Here is a 20,088-nt window from a genome sequence, read left to right on the forward strand (position 1 = left end):
CATCTGTTGCTAGCTGTCACATCTACTGCTAGCAAGAGAAGGTAGTTTCCTTTGTTAATATGAAGCCAACATATATAAAGAAATATTTTTTGCATTTACCAGGATGTTATTAATATGTTCAGAGGCTTACCACTTTTTTTTAAAGGAACTCAGGTTGAGTTACAATCCATAGAAACCATAAAATTAAACAAAATGGTGGCAACTACTTTAAAAGACTAAAATAACAACCATTGCAATACAAGGATAGAAACACAGAGATTTTCAATAGGAACATGTCCATGTTGTAACTAATCCAAATGCACAGGTAAAAAGCCACTTTTTCACCTGGTATCACAAAGCAAAAAATTATTAATATGAGCATGGCTTTCATATGAAGAATAAGCTAGGATGTTATGACAGAGAAACCACTTTCCTGTTTCCTCACATTATACATCTCACCAAACTACGAGTTGCTGAGAACATCATGACAGCCCTCCCAAAATTAATATTCAGCCATGTATATATTGAGGTGTTTATTAAAGTTGCCCTCATGCTGTTCACCTTCAAGCTGTTCTCGGTTTTTTATTCCCTGTGGACTAGTACAGGACTTTTAAAAAAACATGTTTTTCTTTATATATATATATATATATATATATATATATATATATATATATATATATATATGTAGGTCTTTGGTTGTTCGGGTTTTCTCCCACGTAAAATTGGAAGTGTCTTGGCGACGTTTCGATGAAGTCCCATTCGTCATCTTCAGGCTGGTGTTTTCAGCTTCGTGCTTCGAGCAGCAATGTGTGGTCTTAGCTGTTTCTTCCTTTTAACTGCCAGTGGGGGTATGAACTGATTGGGTGGGAGCTTGGCTGTGTTCTGATTGGGTGGAGGTGTGTTCTGATTGGTTAGGGGCGTGGCTGTGCTCTGATTGGCTGGGGGGTTGGCTGTGCTCTGATTGGCTGGGGGGTTGGCTGTGCTCTGATTGGCTGGGGGAGTGTTCTGTTTGGTTGTGCTCAGGTTAGTCTGAGTTGCAGAGGGATTCAAGATTTTGGGCTGCCCTGCCATTCCTTGGCTTCGCGTTCGTGGTCGTGCTTCCTCTTCATGGAGGGTGTCAGTTTGCTTCATGTATGGATTGGGGGGGTTTAAAGTGGCTAATGATGCAGCTGTGGTCTGGCTTCTGGTTTGTGGTCGTGCCTCATAGTCAGTGTGGCTTTGGGTTTGTTTTTTGCGTGGATGTTTGGTGGTGACATCCTGTGTGGTTTTTGTGAGTGTGGGTCTGGTATCATTTTTTGTGTTAGGGAGTCGTTTGTCAATGAGGGCGGGTTTCCAAATGGCTGGTAGGCGGGAGGTATCATCTCGCTTGTTCATGCTGTGTGGGCGTTTTTCTATCTCGATGGCTTCTCTGATTATTCTGTTATTAAAATGTTCACTTTGGGCAATGGTTCTGGTATTTTTAAAATACTTTAAAAGTACTTTAAAAATACCAGAACCATTGCCCAAAGTGAACATTTTAATAACAGAATAATCAGAGAAGCCATCGAGATAGAAAAACGCCCACACAGCATGAACAAGCGAGATGATACCTCCCGCCTACCAGCCATTTGGAAACCCGCCCTCATTGACAAACGACTCCCTAACACAAAAAATGATACCAGACCCACACTCACAAAAACCACACAGGAGGTCACCACCAAACATCCACGCAAAAAACAAACCCAAAGCCACACTGACTATGAGGCACGACCACAAACCAGAAGCCAGACCACAGCTGCATCATTAGCCACTTTAAACCCCCCCAATCCATACATGAAGCAAACTGACACCCTCCATGAAGAGGAAGCACGACCACGAACGCGAAGCCAAGGAATGGCAGGGCAGCCCAAAATCTTGAATCCCTCTGCAACTCAGACTAACCTGAGCACAACCAAACAGAAACACTCCCCCAGCCAATCAGAGCACAGCCAACCCCCCAGCCAATCAGAGCACAGCCAAGCCCCTAACCAATCAGAACACACCTCCACCCAATCAGAACACAGCCAAGCTCCCACCCAATCAGTTCATACCCCCACTGGCAGTTAAAAGGAAGAAACAGCTAAGACCACACATTGCTGCTCGAGGCACGAAGCTGAAAGCACCAGCCTGAAGATGACGAATGGGACTTCATCGAAACGTCGCCAAGACACTTCCAATTTTACGTGGGAGAAAACCCGAACAACCAAAGACCTACATACAAATACCCGCGAAAACCTCAGAAAACATATATATATATATATATATATTTGTTTTCTGAGGTTTTTGCGGGTGTTTGTATGTAGGTCTTTGGTTATTCGGGTTTTCTCCCACATAAAATTGGAAGTGTCTTGGCGACGTTTCAACAAAGTCTTATTCATCATCTTCAGGCTGGTGCTTTCGGCTTTGTGCTTCTAGGAGCAATGTGTGATTGTAGCTGTTTCCTCCTTTTAACTGCCAGTGGGGGTATGAACTGATTGGATGAGAGCTTGGCTGTGTTCTGATTGGATGGAGGTGTGTTCTGATTGGTTAGGAGCTTGGCTGTGCTCTGATTGGCTGGGGGGTTGGCTGTGCTCTGATTGGCTGGGGAGTGTTCTGTTTGGGTGGGGGCTTTGTTGTGCTCAGGTTAGTCTGAGTTGCAGGGGGGTTTAAAATGGTGAACTGCATTGCTATTTTTTGGCTTCGCATTCGTGGTCATGCCTCATCTTCATGGTGGGTGTCAGTTTGCTTCATGTATGGATTGGAGGGGTTTAAAGTGGCTAATGATGCAGCTGTGGTCTGGCTTCTGGTTTGTGGTCGTGCCTCATCATCGGTGTGGCTTTGGGTTTGCTTTTTGCGTGGATGTGTGGTGGTGACATCCTGTGTGGTTTTTGTGAGTGTGGGTCTGGTGTCATTTTTTGTGTTAGGGAGTCGTTTGTCAATAAGGGCGGGTTTCCAAATGGCTGGTAGGCGGGAGGTATCATCTCGTTTGTTCATGCTGTGTGGGCGTTTTTCTATCTCAGTGGCTTCTCTGATTATTCTGTTATTAAAATGTTCAGTTTTGGCGATAGTTCTGGTCTTTTTAAAGTCAATTTCATGTCCTGTGATTTTAAGGTGTTGGACCAGGGAAGAAGTTGGTTCCTCTTTTTTGACTGAGTTCTTATGTTCTTCAATGCGTGCACTTATTCTTCTGTTGGTTTGTCCGATGTATGTGGTGGGACAAGTGGTGCATGGGATTTCGTATACTCCTTGATTTTCTAATTCAATTTTATCTTTGGGGTTTCTTAGGATGGTGGATATTTTTCTGTTTGGGCAGAATGCTGTCTTAATGTTGTGTTTGTGGAGGATCTTACTGATTCTGGCTGTGGTGCCTTTTATGTAAGGGAGGAGGGCTTTGCCGTTTTCTTGTTCTCTGTCTTGGGTTTTAGTGGGGGTTCCTTTTTGGATTAGTTTGGTAATCTTATTTCATTGGAATCCATTGCATGTAAGTACATTAGTGAGAGTGTGTAGTTCGGTTTTTAGGTGTTGTTCATCAGCTAAGCGTTTTGTTCTAGAGATGAGTGTCTTGGCTACGGAGTTGATTTGTGCTGGGTGGTGGTGTGAGAGAGCATGCAGATAGCGGTTTGTGTGTGTTTTCTTCTGGTAGATGGTGTGTCCTAGGGAGCCATTGGATTTCTTGTAGAAACAGCTCTATGGGTGGACTGGTCTGTAACCTCTCTTCTAAAATACTTACCCATTCACAACTCACCTTGCTGCAGCGTGATATAGGTCATAACCTGATGGACGCTAGTGCTTTAGATTTCATAGCGGCCTTAGAGCCAGCTATGTATAACATAGGGGGGGATGAAGATACTAAGAGTTCGATAAGACAACAGGTCACTGGGCTGCTTACAAGCCATAGATACCATCACGTGCTATCTAGGGATGATACCCAAGCCCTTCGGCAACTTAAAAGAGATGATAGCATTGCTATACTCCCAGCAGATAAAGGGAGGATGACCGTTGTCATGGACAAGATGCTGTATACCACCAAGGCGCTCAAACTCCTCAATGATAGAACAGCCTATAGAATAGTTGAGAAGGATCCCTCAGTTACCCTTAGGAATAAAATCAACAAACTGCTTAACAATCTTAAACGCAGTAAGAAAATCGGAGATGATACCCTAAAGAAGATACGCCCCCGTGACACGGTGCTCGCTAGATTTTACGAGCTCCCAAAAATCCACAAGGAAGGCACCCCACTTCGCCCTATTGTGTCATTTATAGATACCCCTACATCGGGATTAGCGAAGTGGCTTAGCACTCGCCTGGGCCACCTTGTGGAAGGCAGCCCCACAACAGTCAATTCTGCAGAAGAATTCCTCAACAGAATTAAGACCCTTAGGGTGGAGGATGATGAGAGGATGGTATCGTTCGACGTTACCTCCCTCTTCACCTCCATCCCCCAGGACTTAGCTATTTCAGCCCTGGGAGAGCGTTTGAGGAATACAGAAGGGAGCCACCACCAGGACTCCCTCCAGACAGACGACCTCCTGCGATTAGTGGAAATATGTCTCACCATCTATTTCACCTTCCAGGGTACCATCTTTGAACAAGTTAAAGGGACACCTATGGGCTCCCCCATTTCTAGCACTATAGCGGAAATAGTACTCCAACAGCTAGAACACAGGGCTATGGCCTTATACCAACCTAAATTTTGGGTCCAGTATGTGGATGACACGTTTGCGGTTGTTAAAAAACAACATGTAGCTACCTTTATGAGAGCACTAAACTCGATCTGCTCCGACATCCAGTTTACAGTGGAGGAAGAAAAACAAGGTCATCTAGCCTTCCTGGACCTGTCAATATACCGCCAGTTGGATGGGACGTTACTTACAGGGGTGTTTCGTAAACCCACCCACACGGACAGAATAATCCACTATAGGAGCAACCACCTCGTATCTCATAAAGCTAGCTGCATTAAAGCATTGTTTAAGCGCGTGGACTCCCACTGCAGCACTGAGGAGTTTAAGAAGAAAGAAAGGCAATACCTTTTCCGGATTTATCAACGTAATGGGTATCCTTTGAGGTTTATCAGACAGTACGGTCTTACACCCCAGTCCCGGAACAACCAAAAGAGAGAGGAACCATTATTACAAAAAATGCGTGTCTCTTTGCCATATATTAATAACATCTCGGAAGCAACAGCTAGACTGCTGGCCCCCCATGGAATAGAAGTGGCCCACAGACCCAATCATACATTACGGTCCAAAGTCGTTCGCCCCAAGGACCCACTCCCTGCCATGGATAGATCAGAAGTAATCTATAAAATCAATTGCACGAACTGCGATGGCAATTATGTGGGTGAAACAGCTAAGCGTTTAAGATCTCGCTTGCATGAACATCAGTTAGCTATAAGAAGGGGCGAACAGCATTCTCAATTGTGGATGCATATGGCATAACATGGCCACAAGTTTGACTTTGTGAATGTTCGCGTTATGTCTGAGGATGCCACTAAGGGAGGCCGGTTATTGAAAGAGGCGTGGTATTCCAACAAAGATGCGGTTAATCGTCACATTGACTTACATCCAGTGCAACAAGCATTGAGGAAATGGGATTTTAAACACCATGCCAATCATTATAAGCGGTCTGAACAATGCTTGTATAGCTGTAAATGTGACGAGATACCTGGCCTCCATCCTGAACAGATAGATGGAACTTTGGCTAACCCTCGACACTCCAGGGGCACCCCCGTCTCGCCCGATCAACACCAATACCACTCTAATGAACGTCTGAGGAGGCCATTACTGTCAAACACACATAATCATCCACCGATGGAAGACCTCCCCCTTCCCCAATATCACCACGATAGACTCCCACCCCTGGAACTTAACAACAACTGTGGAGAGTGTGGAAGATCCAGCATGAGGAGTTTGCAGCCTGACGCTGTGGGAAATGTCGATGGAGATCAAAAGAAAAAAGGGGGGAGAAGAAGAACGAAAGCATGGCTCGATTGCCTAGGCATACGGTGAAAGGGAGAGACACGGTGTTCTGCCTGGACCCTCTGCAGACAAGGAATACCCCCACCAACAATCCAGCCCCCCCCGGGACGAATACTTTGAAGTCCCCCCAAAGACGAGCACAGGAGAGGAGAGTGAGAATGCGGGGAATCAGAACACAGAGATCCGGAGACCTGGTGTCCGCCTGAATACCGTTCCTATCAGCAATGGGGAAGAGCATGTGATAGGGAGGAGGGGGGAATGATGAATTGAGAGACGGAGTAAGCACCCAATCATGCAGCAAACAAATGGAACGGTGGAGAACTGTCGACACGAAGATTGCCAGGACGGAGGAGGAGGGCATAGACCCCCAAATATGCAATACCCATATGAAAGTTACTCATGACAGTGGAGGAGTGAGAAGAAAGGGTGTGGAGCAGGGATTGAAAAAAGCGTGTGTGGGGGGGGGAGCATCTATGAGCCCAGGGAAGCTTGTAACACTGATAGAGGAGAAATAGATGCCCCCAGGGTAGAAAATAAAAACAAAAAGGGGAGGAGGGTCAGTACTATGGAAGGAAATAAGGATAAAGGGGTGATGGAGGAGATGAATGCCAGTAATGAGATAGTGGAAGGAATGATCCGGAAGAACCATAGAAGGAAGCGTAAGGAGAGTAATAAAGAAACATCTGGAACACTAATTAACCGGCCGGGACCGGTGACGCGGTCCATGAGCCGGGTGCAGATGCCGGCAAAACCCATTTAAGTCATCATTGTTTACTGGCTCCTTAGCCCTGATGATGTTTGGAGTTTCCAAACGAAAGCTTGGCAGCTTTTAGTAAAGTATATTTTTATATTTATACTCTCCTGGTGTTCGTATTTTATTTGTACCATAGACATGCCCAGGAGTCATATTTTTATGCAAATTTTCCATATATATATATATATATATATATATATATATATATATATATATATATATATATATATATATATATATATTTGACATGACATCAATGTAAAAGTTTCCCCTGCCCAGTTGGATAATTTGACATGACATCAATGTAAAAGTTTCCCCTGCCCAGTTGTATCCAACTCTAGGTGGCAGTGCTCACCTCAGTTTCTTAGCCGAGGGAGCCAGTGTTGTCTGAAGATGCTTCCATGGACATGTGGATGGCATGGCTGTACACTGAAGGCACACAGAATGCTCTTACCTTCCCACCGAAATGGTACCTATTTATCTACTTGCCTTTGCATGCTTTTGAACTGTTAGCTATTGAGCTGGAACAAGAACAGAAGTTCATCTTGTCACACAGTGCTTGGGTCTCGAACTGCCAATCCTCCAGTCAACAAGGCCAGTATTAGGGAGAGCTTGAAATGCATACTTCATTGGCTTATCAAATCCACTGATTTTTCAGAGGCTTCTCCTTCCAGTGTCCAGCAATGAACTATTCTTGCATTTCTCTTACCAGTTGTCCTTATAAATTTAGAAAATCTAGCTATGTATTCCCATTGATAGGATATCCTATTTTTGTATACTATTTAGTGTTGAAATGCCCAAGGGTTATATGTGATTGTCTCGTCTTTCATACCATTACTTCTACAAACTCCTTTGCCTACCAAAATGTCCACTGGACGTTCCATTTCCAAAACCAAGGAAACAGATCCTGAAATAACTCTTTTCACTGACCTTTTTGCAGAGGTGGTGGTTCCTATGACAGCTGAGAGAGAGTCTTACCCTTGTAAAAATCTTGGAAAAATTGTTCATTCAGTTTTGGGGTTTTTTTGCCCACAAAATTGGCAGATAATTTTTGAAAGCCATTTACATAGACAAACCTTGGTAAATCTCTCTTTCCCAACCATTTCGAGATGTACAGCTTTCTCCCTCCGTGCAACTAAATGGATTCAGCAATCCACCAATCTGAATGAGAAAAAGCTACACCAACAAGAGCCAGCTTGTCACCACTAAGTCAATTCTGCCAACTCACCACTGCCAAATCACCACATGACTACTCAACACAGCCAATTTGCCACAGGGACAACTTGCTACAGGAGGCTGGAGGGAGAGTCAGATGGAAGGGAGAGCAAGTGAGTGTGCAGAGTGAAGAGCAGCAGCTGAGAGCTTCCCATTTTCACACTTCCCCTGCTGTCACAGGGCCAACCTCCAGGCTGTTCAGAATTCAGGTGGACAGTGGCAACAGTGGGTGGGGTGGGCGGTGGCAGCAGTGGGGTTTGTGAAAATGGGAAGCCCTCAGCTGCAGCTGCCACCACCTATGCTCTGCCCACCTGCTCAACCACCCACCCAGCTCTCCTTCCAGCTGCCCTCAGTGAATTGGCCATGTTGAGTTGTCCTGAGGTGACTTTGTGGCTGTAAGTTGGTAGAGGTGACCTGGCGGCAGTGTGTTAGCTGCACCTAGTTGTCCTAGAACCAACAAGTGTGTCCCATCCCTAAATATAATACATGGTAGAGAATCTGCTACAAAACATGTGCTTCAAATGTCCTTGGAAGATTGTTTCTCCCCTATTTCCAACAATATTCTTGAGGAGCCAATTTTCTTTTAATTTTCTTTTATACAACATAATAGAGTGAATATGATAACAATGGACCCCTTTAAATCAAGGTTCAAGTCTGGGCAGGGAATTAAAATGGCTTGTAGATGACCTCTGATGGGAGTAGCATGGGGGTACTGGATCTAGCCTTGCTCTTCCTGACTTCAGAAGCTTTTGATATAATCAACCATGATATCCTTCTGGACTAGCTCTGGGGTTAAGTGTAGGAAGCTGTAATCCTGCACTTGTTTTCCTTCTTCCTTTGAAACAAGTCCCACTTGTTAATGCTGTTAGTGGAGGTGGGGAGATCTAACTTGCTGGCTCTATTTTGTAGGATGCCTCAGAGCTTCATACTTTTTCTACTTCTAGTTAACATAAAATGACTAAATGAAGTCATCCAATCACACAAAATGATGCATGATCAATATGTTGATGATAACAGCTACAGTATACCACTCCATCTCTGGCTGACCAAATGTTGCCATGGAGATTCTGTCCCTGTGTTCCTGAGAGGAACAGGCTTTGGTCAACTGTAGCAAGACTAAGTGGCTTTTGCTTTTAGGGGTCCCCCAGATCAATAATATTCAATCTTTAATCCCAAAGATGCTTTTTTCACAAAGCAACTGAACTTTCTTGGTATTTTTTAAGACGTTTCGCTTCTCATCTAAGAAGCTTCTTCAGCTCTGACTTGATGGTGAGGAATGGAAGGATTTATGCAGCTGGGCATTTACATTCTTTTAGAGAGTCATTAATGCTACCTGGAGGCTTATCTGTGCCTTCGGGGTCACCTGAGTAGTGCAAATGTGTGCGGAGCCTTCTTGGAATTGTTGAAAGGACTATATGGTAGACTAGAGATAGATGATGTTGTATCCCTTCCCCTCTGTTGAGAGAAGGCTGTTCAATTTTGACATAGATGGCCTCTTTGACCCCTCTTTCATAAACGTATGGCACAACATAGGAGAACAAACCCATCAGGACAAGAGCCAGCAGTCCATCTGCATTTAAATGGCAAAGGACACTCTTTCAAAGACAGCAAAGTCCACATTTTGGACAGAGAGGGCCACTGGTTTGAAAGAGGGGTCAAAGAGGCCATCTATGTCAAAACTGAACAGCCTTCTCTCAACAGAGGAGGAGGGATACAACATAATCTATCTCCAGTCTACAACACAGTCCTTCCAAGAAGGCTCCACAGACATTTGCACTACTCAGGTGACCTTGAAGACACAGATAAATCTCCAGATAGCACTAATGACTCTCTAAAACAGGCATGTCAAACTGCCGGCCCACAGGCTGGATGCGTCATGCCCAAACTGCCCCTTCCCCATTGCTGGCAAGGGGGGAAAAGTCACGATACGTCGCACAATGTCACATGACATTGTGAGTTTGAAATGCCTGCTTTAAAAGAATGCAAATGCACTGCTGCCTGCAAGGAGTATAAATCCTTCCATTCCCCACTGAAGCTGAAGAAGCTTCTTGGATGAGAAGCAAAACATCTTCAAAGAAAAATAAGAAAGTCCAGTTGCCTCATGAAAAAAGCATTTTTGGGATAACTATGATCTGGATGACTGAGAATCTCCATTCAGTCCTTAATTCAGGATAGAACTACCCTGGATAGAACCCATATATAATCCTACTGGATTATCATCTCCTGTTCAAAGTGCAAGTGGGAACCATAGTTGAAAGCCCTTTGCACAGCTTTGTGTTGTGTGTCAATTGTGTCCTGGATATATAAAGGATTGCTTTTCTTCAGTTGCCTCTACCCACAGTATTATACAGTATCTGCAAGGAAGAGCATGCTTCAGGTTCAGTCAATTAAAGAATCTCATCTGCCAAGACCCAGAAATGTATCCTTTCAGTCATGGATACTTGAACACCTTACCACTTGAAATTAGAGTGGTCCTACCCTGCATGCCTTCCAGAAAGCACTTAAGATCTGGCATGGCAGTCAGGTAGAAACCTGGTTGGTTATTTTTAATCTGAGGTTTTATTTTTGGCTGCTGTTTCATTTTTATTATATTTTTTATTTATATCTTGTTCTGCACCTAGAGTTGCTTTGGCAAAAGGGGAGGCCACATAAATCAAAATAAATAAATAGACAAAATTAAGACTGGCAATGTTCAGCTTAGAACAGTCCATGGATACGCTGTAAGTATGAGCCGGTTCTCTGGAGGGGCACCCTTGAACTCTGACAATTGCTGGCTGTCTATGAAGCTCTGATGAAACTTCCCCCCCACACACACACACGCATACAAAGCTTTAGCGTGCTTTGCTTTATCAAGGATTATACTCACTTCAGTTCACTATCTGACTTTGAAAATGCTTCCAAGTCTCTTCCTTGTCAACTGACTTGCTTTCCTTGTCTTCAAATTCTCCTCATACTCTCCTCAAAAGTAAATTAGCATTTTGTTGGACAATTGCAGCACACACACACACACACACACACACACACACAGACAGACACACACACCCCAAACAATCTTGCAAGTGTTTTGCATTAAATCTCCTTGAATGCAGATAAAAGTGAAGTTGTAATGAACTTTCTGCCAGCCAAGGCTTCTTCACTTCTCCAAGATAAGGAGATTTCAGATTTTGAGAGGGCTTAACTCCTGATGGAAGGCATTCTGGAGACAAGATATATTGTTTCAGTATGTGAGTGCAAGGCTTTTCTTGAACTAGGGTTGATATATTCATATAAAGAATTGTTTGGATACCTCAGACATATACTGTAAAGGTTATTGTTGCTACAAGATCAAGGTGAACATGTAAGATGAATATAAAGGGAAAAATCCATCCTCAAGATTTCTGACTTTTTTTTCCTCTGTGAAACAGATGTACTTATTCTCAAGAAGATTTTGGATTTTTCTTGTGCTTTTTGGCAATGAGGGGAGACTGTCTTTATACTTAGTTTATTGTTGCAAGCTGGCAGTATATTCTGATGTTGTAATTTTCTTTTCCCTGTTATGCATCTCTCTGTCAGTATGTAGCCTTCTTGAGTACCCATTGTCTGATCTGAAAAGGTCCAGTGGAGTTCCCTCATTATATTTTCTCTTGGAAAATAATTGAAAATGAAATTATACACTGGAAGACATGACAATTCTATATCCTTGTACTATACAATAAGTGTGAGAATCCTGCATTCCATCAATAAAACACTCACATTTTTTAAAAATTTAAAAGTAATTTTCATCAATTATTGGAGAAAAGAAAAGATGTTTGGCATAGCAGTAATTGATTTCTTGGACACATGTCAACAAATATAATAATAATAACAATAATAATAATAATAATAACAACAATAATAATAGTAGTAGTAGTAGTAGTAATAAAATGCATATAAAGTCAAAATTGAGAAGACAGACAGTAAGTGCCGCCTATGCAAAGAAGCTGAAGAAACAGTGGATCACATGGTAAGCTGTTGCAAGAAGATTGCACAAACTGATTACAAGCAGCGGCATGACAAAGTAGCAACAATGGTGCATTGGAAGATCTGCAAGAAATATCATTTGCCCATAAGCAAAAACTGGTGGGATCATAAAATAGAGAAAGTCATAGAAAATGATAAAATGAAACTGCTCTGGGACTTCAGAATTCAAACAGACAAGTACCTACAACATAACACCCTGGACTTAGCAATTGTCGATAAGAAAGACAAAAAAGTCTGGATAGTGGATGTGGCAGTGCCTGGAGACAGCAGAATAGACGAGAAAGAACTGGAGAAGATAACAAAATACAAAGACCTACAAATAGAAATAGAAAAACTGTGGCAAAAGCAAGCAAGGGTAGTACTAATAGTAATAAGCGCCTTGGGTGCAATCCCAAAACAACTGGAGCACCAGTTGAACACCATTGGCAATGACAAATTCGCTATTAGTCAATTGCAAAAGGCGGCCTTACTAGGAACTGCTTCCATCCTGCAATGTTATCTGTAATACCATCAAACATCCACATCTGCCTATCCCAGGTCCTGGGTAAGGATTCGATAGGTAGACAAAATGCCAAATGAAGTCTGAACATCTGGCTGACTGTGCGATGATCAGTAATAATAATAATAATAATAATAATAACAACAACAACAACAATAATAATAATAATAGTAAAGTTGGAATGGACCTTGGACGTCATCTAGTCCAACCCCTATACCATTTCAGGCAGGAAACCCTATACCATTTCAGACAAATGGCTGTCCAGTCTCTTCTTAAAAACTTCCAGTGTTGGAGCATTCACCGCTTCTGGAGGCAGGTTATTCCACTGGTTAATTGTTCTAACTATCAGGAAGTTTCTCCTTAGTTCTAGGTTGCTTCTCTCTTTGGTTAGTCTCCATCCGTTGCGTCTTGTCCTGCCTTCAGGTTCTTTGGAGAATAGCTTGACTCCCTCTTCTTTATGGCAGCCCCTGAGATATTGGAAAACTGCTATTATGTTCCCCTTCGTCCTCCTCTTCATTAAACTATGCATACCCAATTCCAGCAACCGTTCCTTATATGTTTTAACTTCCAGTCCCCTAATCATCTTTGTTGCTCTTCTCTGTACCCTTTCTAGAGTCTTAACATCTTTTTAAAATTGTGGTGACCCAAACTGGATGCAGTATTCCAAGTATGGCCTTACCAAGACATTGTAAAGTGGTACTAACACTTCCACGTGATCTTGATTCGATCCCTCTGTTAATGCAGCCTAGCACTGTGTTGGTTTTTTTGGCAGCTGCAGCACACTGCCGGCTCATATTTAAGTGATTGTCCACTAGGACTCCAAGATCCCTCTCATAGTTACTACTGTGATCCCTCTCACAGTTATTACCATCTATTTCAGTACAAAAAAAAAATCAGGTTTTTTTGTTTGTACTTTGTTTGTTGGTCTAGCACTCTATTATTAATCCAATCATTTTAACGTGATTTGGCCCTCAATACAATAAACAGAACTTCACAGAGAAGATCCCCAATATGATAAATAGCTGAGGTTGACCAAAGAGCTTCAAATGATTCATTTAAGAAGCTACTGGTATATTTAATTATGTACACTGTACATTTATTAAAAGCATTTCAAATTTCATTCTCCTGAAACCTCCAGTGTTCCTAGGTTATCGAATTAATGGAAGCAATACCCAGGCCCTCCTCCCCCAAAAAATATTCTCCCTCAAACTCACACATATGTTAGAATACTTTAAAACTGAGAAAAGGAGAAAAACCCAAGACTATAAAGCAATATTATAAATATTGACTATATTATGGGACATATGCTGAAGATCTATGATTATGAGTGCCTAGCCCAGGGGTAGGCAACCTTGGCTCTTTTATGACTCGTGGACTTAAACTCCCAGAATTCCTGAGCCAGCCATGCTGAGGGGAAAGGGAGAAGTTTCCAAGCTGAGCCATGGTGGCTCAGGAATTCTGGGAGCTGAAGTTCACGAGTCATAAAAGAGCCGAGGTTGCCTTCCCCTGGGCTAGCCTACCAAGATTTCAGTCCAACCCGTTCCCCCAGCTATGCTGCTAGTTACTATTATCTGAGGTACAATATTTATGATGCTCTGGTAGGATTAAAAAAATGTGTGGTTTTTGATAATGATTTTATTCTGATATTTATTCTGTTTTCATGGAATATTGCTGTGAGCTGTCCAGGATGATCTTGTATAAGATAGGCTGCCGTGTAATTTTTCTAAATGAACCCAGTCTCCTTTATTAAAATAAAGGCCTCTCTTCTGGCCTTTTGGAAATATATAAAGACCTGGTTCTGCCATCTTGCTTGGGGTCTACAGAAGTACATACAGCCATGGGGCTGGTAGCGCCCTGAGGGTCCTCCCCAGCCTTCTAATTAACTTTTAATGTTGAATTTTAATCATCTTTGCCTCTTATTTAAATTTTATGTATAGTTTTTATTTTTTAATATTTTACTGGTACACCACCCAGAACCCCTCTCTGAGGGAGATTGGCAGTTTCTCAATTTGATAAATAAAAGAAACAAATTATTTCCTTTCTTTCTTTCTTTCTTTCTTTCTTTCTTTCTTTCTTTCTTTCTTTCTTTCTTTCTTTCTTCCTTCCTTCCTTCCTTCCTTCCTTCCTTCCTTCCTTCCTTCCTTCCCTCCTTCCTTCCTTCCTTCCTTGTCCAGTAATAATGGTTTCCCCAAGGATATTTTGTGGCAGGGGCTCTATGAAATATTTTGTTTAAGTTAAAAAAAAAACAGATTCTACTTGCTGATGTGATGATACGGGGCCCCTCATGAATTAGGTAGTACAGCTTTTCATGCGATGTGTTAGCAATTTAACATTTAAATTTTTAAGTCTGCATAGCATGAGGAGGAAAGGCCCTGCACGCAGGAACATTAAGGCCACAAACAAATATTTTTACATGCACGTTCCTTCAGACACTATGGGGCTTGTGGGCTTTCATCTTTTTCTCCTTGAGTTTTCTGTACCAGATAAACCAGTGTTCTTCAAGTAAAATACTTAAATGCAAATCATCTTTTCCAGCTTAGGAAGACGAGGGGAGGGGAGAAGAGAGAGAAGGAAGAAAAAGCCATCGTTGGGCTCCAACCTCATATCCTCCGTCTGAAATTAGCTCCATTGTCAAAAGAAGACAGCTGTATCCTGATTTCAAGACTCCTGCCTTGGAGTCAAGCAGCCTTTCTGAAAATGGTTGTGTTCCTTCAAAACAGCCCCATAATGGTCCCTCTGCAAACCATTTCCAGAAGCCTCGTGCAAGTAAGATAAAAAGGCACCGTTTCTGATGCGCTGCTTTTATGGGCTAGGTCAGAGTGCTCTTTCCATGTGGTTCATTCCCAGTCGAATTCCCCAATAGCCGATCTCCTCGGCTAACAGATGCCCAGCCTCATGTCGGAACCGACTCGAGCCACCGCTGAGATGATATTCCAGCTCCTTTCTTATTGAGCCATTTCCCTAGCAGATGGTGCAATGCTGCAGGCGCACTCCTTCCTGTTAATTACCAGCCTTAGCTACAGATGGAAATGTCAGTCAGCCTCACAGGTCCTGGTTCCTGCCATTGCCTCAGTCCATAGCCCTCTACCTTGGCAAGATGCTGCCAACACACACCATGTGTTTTGTGACTGCTGACTAGGCAGGCAACAAAAAACAACTTACTTCATGAATATTCATGGAGGAATGTTTCGAGTTCTGTTCATCTGCGAGGCTTATAGATCTGCTTAAAGGAGAACTGCTCTTTCCAGAGCTCCAGAAGCCCCATCTTTCAAACTCCGGTGCAGCTCTGTGAGCCAGCAAAAGTACGTTGCTATGGTAACCTATAAAGAGTGATTAAATGTCTGCCATAGAGGGACACCAATTTCTCACTAATATTCTTACCGTTACTTTACATGCCATTTAATCACACACACACACACTCACACACACACACACACACATACACACAGCCACTGCCCTACAATAACAGACCAATAAGTCACCAAACCTGATGAGGTTGGAAAAAACAAAACAAAACAAAAAAGATTGATTTTCATCAGCCTCTAAACTACTGGCATTAATTCTTTGTACTTTCTTAGCTTTTTAAAAAAAACAATGGTTCAAATAAGCATATTTCAATATAAGATTATATTCTTTCTAATTTGTTACTTTCTTCCCCCCCCAAAAAAAACTGTTTCTGGAAGCCATTTTTATTGCACACCCCAATTCCTGATGATCCAGATTGAAGTGACTGACAGGCCTGTAAGGGAAGGATTTGACCTCGAAACAGGAAGTCATGTCTACTTGCTCCTTCATAGGGTTTGTGTTCAGGACACCATTGTGATGAATGATGAACAGGGACTGCTTTATTCTTGTATATTTTTCATATTTCATATTCAGTATGTTCTGTCATACTGAATTTACCATGATTTAATCATCCATCTCTTCCCAAGGCATCTACAGATGGTCCTCAATAAAAACCACAATTGGGACCAGAATTTCCATTGCTAAACAAGGTGGTTCCTAATTGAGTCATATCCAATTTTACAGTCTTGTTTTGCCATGGTTATTAAGTGAATCATGAAGCAAATCTGGCTTTCCCCATTCATTTTACCTGTCAGAAGAAGGCTAGGAAGGTCATGCATGGTGATCACATGATCTTGGGACACTGTAACCATTGTAAACACATGGCTATTGCAAGCACCTAATTTATGATCATGTGACCATGGGGATGCTGCAACACTCATAGGCGGGAGGACTAGTTATAATTTTTTTTCAGTGCCATGGTAACTTTGAACAGTTGCTACATGGATGGTGGTAAGTCAAGGACTACCTGTGTAGAAATACAAACACTGAGTTGAATCTACACATTTGCAGTGGGGGGAAAAGCTCACTGACTGAGCTGAGCAACCTCCTTCCTACCTACAGACCTGAGAGAAGCACTGAATTCAGAGTCAAACACAGGTCACCTTTCTCCTCAATAAACCCTCCCCATCCTTGGCATAGTAGCCTTTCTAGAGAAAGCAACTGCCCTTGTTAGAACTCCAATCTTATGGTTTTTCAAAGGCCTCCAAATTATAGTGTGTGGTTCACTTGAAATTCAGTTGAGGGTTAGATGAGGACTAAAGATTATAGGATGCCTATTCCTTTGCCAGGGCCTCAAACTCTGCTTGCTAAACTAAATCAAAATACAATCTCTCTTTAGCTATGTGCAGTCAGTTTAACTTGCCTTAGGCTAATGCTTAAAATGTAGACCGACTTCAGATGCACCTGAAAGTGGTGGAAACAAAGAACTATCATCTTCAAATTTTCAGCTTTCAGTAAAAGAAGAGGTTTCCCCCCCTCTTAGAAGTGGAACAAAAATGTCACCACTTTTAGCATTAGTAGGCCCATTTGGAAATTTGAGAATATATTGTGTCCATGTTCCTTCTCATGGGGAACATGATGAGTTACAAAAATCTGATTTATTCAAATGTTATCTGCATACACTCCCTAATCTTGTTCCTGAAGAGATATTCCCTCCTATTCCTTTTTACTTGTATTCTTTCTAAATATATGGGTGCAGTTTCAAGTGATGTATAGAGTTGCAATCCCAATCACTTTATATTTTTAAAATATCTCTAGGCCCATTTGTGGACTGAGATATTCTGTGACATAAAGATAAGCTGGTATTTTACTTTGTTGAATGTTTCCGTTCTACATTCATTTTTATTTAAATATATTTTAAATGTAAAAAATCAAGAAGAGTAAATACTGTATATGTGGATACATGGACACCTGTTGGAGACTCTGGCAAGATTAATTCCTTCCTTCCTTCCTTCCTTCCTTCCTTCCTTCCTTCCTTCCTCCCTCCCTCCCTCCCTCCCTCCCTCCTCAAAATAAACAATGTAATACTCACATAGGAAGGATATTTGTTTGAGGTTTTTGTTTAAGTCCTTGTGGAACGTGATTGCTCTCATAGAAAATAGTTTAGAAATCTAAGAATATGTTGCAGTTGTGACAGAGACAAATTGTTGAAACAGATACAAGAGGTTGTAATATTTTTACTTTTAAAAAGGTGGGGTTTTTTTGTCTCTAAACATTTAAAAAGTTATTCTACCAGTACATATAGATAAAGCCCATGGTTGTTTTCTAGAAGTAACAAAATACAAGATAGAAACTGATGGAAATTTTGATTTATGCCAATTGTGTAAGGTAATGCAGTATTGTTATGCCCATTTGCAGGAGTGAGGTAGGAATTGAATACAGGATGATAAACCAGCAAAATAATCCTGTTTTTCCTTATCCAATCTTTAGGATATTTTGCTTTATTTTTGTTTTAAGGGAAATATAAAAGGAGTGGCACTGAGGCTGATTATACAAGCAGTGTAATATATTTAGTACTAAAGCTGATTTCTGATGGTACATATAATATACAACATTAAGCAAGAGTGCAGGCTTTCGTTTCCATTGCCTCCTGGGTGGGACTTCTCATTCTGTCTTAGAGCCTTTCCAGATGGGATTCCAATCCAGTGATTGGTGGAAATGGATTGAGACTCTCTCAGCAGTAATAGTCAATACCATCATCCCTATGTTGTTACCATCGCCCTTGTGAAAATTGCTTCTGTGTGGCACCTATTCGCTCTTTTGAAATGCACTGGCTAAGGTGATTTTTTTGGGTGGACATATGAAGATTTCTTAGCTATTTCATCATCTTAAAATGGTCTGTTTACTAAAACTCAAAAAGAAATCCTGTTTTCATTGTTATGTTGCTGGATTGTATGGAATGAACTAAGAGCTCAACAATGCTTGGAAGAATTTTTAACCTCTTTAATTTTCTGCACTCCTATTTCTTCTACAGTTATGGACACACTTCTTGCTGAAAAGAGAAGCTGATTAGATCCAAGTATTCCCTCTGGCTTCAGTTGCTTTGCTTCATGATCTTTACCATCAGGAAAGCCAAAGACAAGCTTAGATATACTGGGACAAATTTTCCATATTGACGATATCTGACTCTGTGCTGAAAGATAAATTCATATGGACATTAACTAGAAGGAGCAAAAGAAGAGAGCAGCACAGCAGACCACTAAGTAAAATCTTAGGGTTCAATCTCTCTTTGCTCCACTGACTAGGACTGTCTCCAAAGGAAGGAGGAGAACTGGTCTCCAAGGTTTCAGGAACCCAGGCCCATTAGGCTCCTGGGACAGACTGACTGAATTATGAGATCTTTGTACAATTTTATGAAGCTCTGTTAGACTTCTTTTCCTTCTTTTTCCTAAGATAAAAACCTCCCAAATTGTCTTCATAGAAGATTAAAAGTTGTATAGCCCTGTATATAATCAGGAAAATTTCAAAATGTCCATGGAATAACTAATTATAGTAACAAAAGTAATGAGCATTTTTGGTAAATTGATTGGTTTTTCAGTTTAAAATCTAAACAAAGTTATTTCTAGATTCAAAGCTGTGCACTTCAAGAAGTTTGGTTGTAAAGATTCAGAGCCATCTTCCCATGTCTAATACTATTTATTTCTGCTTACTTTTTTTTCAGTATTCACCTCCTTCCCTATTTCTTTCATGGAACAACTATCTTATTTTAAAAAATAAAAATAATAAAATGAACCATAACAACATACCACCTATGCCTATGCAAGTTTATCATATAAAAATACATAGTGAGGATATGCATTTTGATCTTTTTAGTAGAGGAGAATGTAGAGCTACTGTAAAAATGTTTATAAATCTTAATTCTTTTACATTATCATTGGGTGGATCATCCACAAATCATTTTCCCTTTTCATAGACTTATGCTGCAACCAACTAGGTGAATACACCTACATTTTAAACCACTTGTTATTTTTAAAATGCTATGGAATAAAATGATGCAAATATGGATAGAAGTCTTAAACAATTAAGGCTGAAATCCAGTAATATATATCTGAGAATAATCATAATGAACTCTGTAAGATCTATATGCAACAGAACTTTTTCTTTTCAACAATATTCTACTCTTTATTCACAATAATAATTAAAACATTGTTGGGGAGGTTGAGTCATTGCCCTTTTCTATTTATAAAATGTTGTACTTTTGAGTGCTCTAAAAAGGCACATTTGATAGAAGGAATAGGAAAAACCAGAGGCACATTTATTATGTAGTGTGCTCTTATTTTACTAAATGCAAGTGAGAATCTTAATCTAAAATGTAAATTGGG

The sequence above is a fragment of the Crotalus tigris genome, unplaced genomic scaffold, assembly GCF_016545835.1.
Source record: "Crotalus tigris isolate CLP2741 ecotype Arizona unplaced genomic scaffold, ASM1654583v1 scf7180000024439.5362192, whole genome shotgun sequence".
NCBI lineage: Eukaryota > Metazoa > Chordata > Lepidosauria > Squamata > Viperidae > Crotalus > Crotalus tigris.